The sequence below is a fragment of the Octopus bimaculoides genome, chromosome 26 (genome assembly GCF_001194135.2).
Source record: "Octopus bimaculoides isolate UCB-OBI-ISO-001 chromosome 26, ASM119413v2, whole genome shotgun sequence".
Taxonomy (NCBI): Eukaryota; Metazoa; Mollusca; class Cephalopoda; order Octopoda; family Octopodidae; genus Octopus; species Octopus bimaculoides.
Genome location: NC_069006.1, coordinates 25,647,674 through 25,650,362, shown reverse-complemented (window position 1 = coordinate 25,650,362; position 2,689 = coordinate 25,647,674). Strand labels below are relative to the sequence as shown.

At 35.2% G+C, this 2,689-nt stretch overlaps 1 long non-coding RNA gene across 1 annotated transcript in view; it reads left to right on the top strand.

Moving 5' to 3' along the window:
- The window catches only part of LOC106871846 (uncharacterized), a 12,735-nt gene that overhangs the window by 1,021 nt on the left and 9,025 nt on the right, over positions 1-2,689 (top strand). The window lies entirely within an intron of this gene.

The following is a 2,689-nucleotide window of genomic DNA, read 5'->3' as shown; positions in this document are numbered from 1 at the left end:
CATGAGGACCCTGTGAAACTTGAAGTAACACAGAACCAACTCAAACTGTTTTAAATAATAATACATATAACTCCTGTTAAATGTATTGAGTACCCTCTTCTTTTTCATTTGTCTATTCACTCATGTATATATATATATATATATATATATATATACATACACGTTTATATATATATACCTATATATATATGCACACACATGCAGGTAAGCACATCCGAGAAAAACTAGTACTCAAATCCCAAAGGTAGACCAAAATACTATTTTATTAAAGCCAAAAAGAAACTTGACATATATAAAGTTTCAGATATTGGCATTAATCATAAGTGCCAATGCAGGAAACATTTGGCTCTTGGGTCACTCTATAACTTCTACCAATTATTATTTTAAAAAACGTATATATATTCACATTTTGAGTTCTATTTTCCTGTTCATATCAACAAAGCTATATATATATATATATATATATATTTAGAGAAAGATAGTTATGGTTGGTTCATGGGGTTACCCAGGGTTTGGGGTCCATAAAGTGCTTAGCTTTACATATGTCTTGTCAGACAAGACGTGTGTATAGCTAAGGGTTTTCTGGACGTGAAACCCCTTGGTAACCCCATTGACAGGCCATAACTATCTTTATCTAAATACTCTACTGCTCTAATCTTAAAGGGTGCTTCTCCTTCGGATTTATGATTTCACAATACACACACACACACACACACATATACACATATATATCCTTATATATACTTAATATAGAAAATTTGTTGCAGTGCTCAAATGATTTGAACTTAATCTCTGAAGTTCTGGGGTCAATTTGTTCAACTAAAGGCAGTGCTCCAGCATGGCCTCAGTCAAATGACTGAAACAAATAAAAGAGTAAAGGAGTATGTATTGTACACATTGTCTGAACTTCACACACACGCACATCCAAATTTAGGGAATTGGGTAGGTAAAATCCAGCCTACATATGTTTCCTAACTAGCAGAACCTCGGAAGTTCGCTCTTTAATTTGCTGTTTATTCCTTGACTAAGCCAAAGAAAGAATCTCTATATGTTTGTTAGAAATAGCAGCCAAATCGCCTTCAAGTCACAATCTATGAATTAGGGAGCCTACATGGTTAATAATCATACCAGAAATAGCAACTAAATTACTTCCAATAAGAACAGTTTTGGAAAAAGTAAAGAAGACAATAAACAATATCTTGCTGAATGTATTTCTAAACTGACTTGATGGTCATGCCTGGAACCATCTTTGATGATTGGTTCGTTCAGTCAGTGCTAACGTGAGACTAAACAACAATGAAATGGGAAGGACACATTGGACCAAGTCCCAGACGTACAGAATGACCAAATCTCCAAGCATCTGTCCGGTCAGGGTTTGTCCGGAGTAAAACAACAACAATTAGTGAGGACAGCATTATTCAGCAGCCAATTGGCCATCACATACACACAAACACACACACATACGCATACACACTCACCACGAAATATCCTGTACACAGCCACCCACTCCATAGGACATGAATGGCCAGAAGGACTTTACTCCTGACTGACAACTAGAAAATAGGATTGTTATCCTCATTTAACGTAATTAACAATTAATCCTAACGATTTATCATTTCATGATCCATAACCAGCTGCTGTATTCTTCTTCTTATTCTTATTCTTCTTCTTCTTCTTCTTCTTCTTCTTCTTCTTCTTATTATTATTATTATTATTATTATTATTATTATTATTATTATTATTATTATTATTATTATTATTATTATTATTAAGGCAGTGAACTGGCAGAGTCGTTAGTGTGCTGGACGAAATGCATAACGGTATTTTGCCCATCACTACATTCTGAGTTCAAATTCTGCTGAGGTCAACTTTGCCTTTAATCCTTTCAGGGTCACTAAAATGAGTACCAGTTGAACACTGGGGTTGATGTAATCAACTAGTCCCCTCCCCCTAAAATTTCAAGCCTTGTGCCTTCAGTAGAAAGGATCCTCATCATCATCATCATCATCATCATTTAACATCCATTTTCCATGCTAGCATGGGTTGGACGATTTGACTGAGGACTGGTGAAACCAGATGGCTACACCAGGATCCAGTTTGATCTGGCAGTGTTTCAACAGCTGGATACCCTTCCTAATGCCAACCACTCCAAGAGTGTAGTGGGTGCTTTTTACACGCCACCGGCACAGGAGCCAGTCAAGCGGCACTGGCATCAACCACACTCGAATGGTGCTTTTTTTACATGCCAAGTTACTATTATTTCCTGATCTGAAGGCAGCAAGTTTCCAGGCTCGCTAGGACGCTGGGTGAAATGTTTGGTGGTGTTTTGCCTGCCTTTATGATCAGAGCTCAAATTCTGCCAAAGTCAACTTTACTTCTCACCCTCTTGTGGTTGATAAAGCAAGTACCGGTTAACTACTGAGGTACATATATATTGAATTCTAACACAAGGTTTTTCTATGCAAAATATTTATATTAAATGATGATGATAATGTGTGCATGTGTGTGTATATATAGACATATATGCATATATATATATATATATGTATATATATATATGTATATATATATATATATATATGCATTCATATACGTGTCAATACTTATATACATACATATATATATATACACATACATACATATTCATATATATATATACATATATGTATGTGTGTGTGTATATATATAT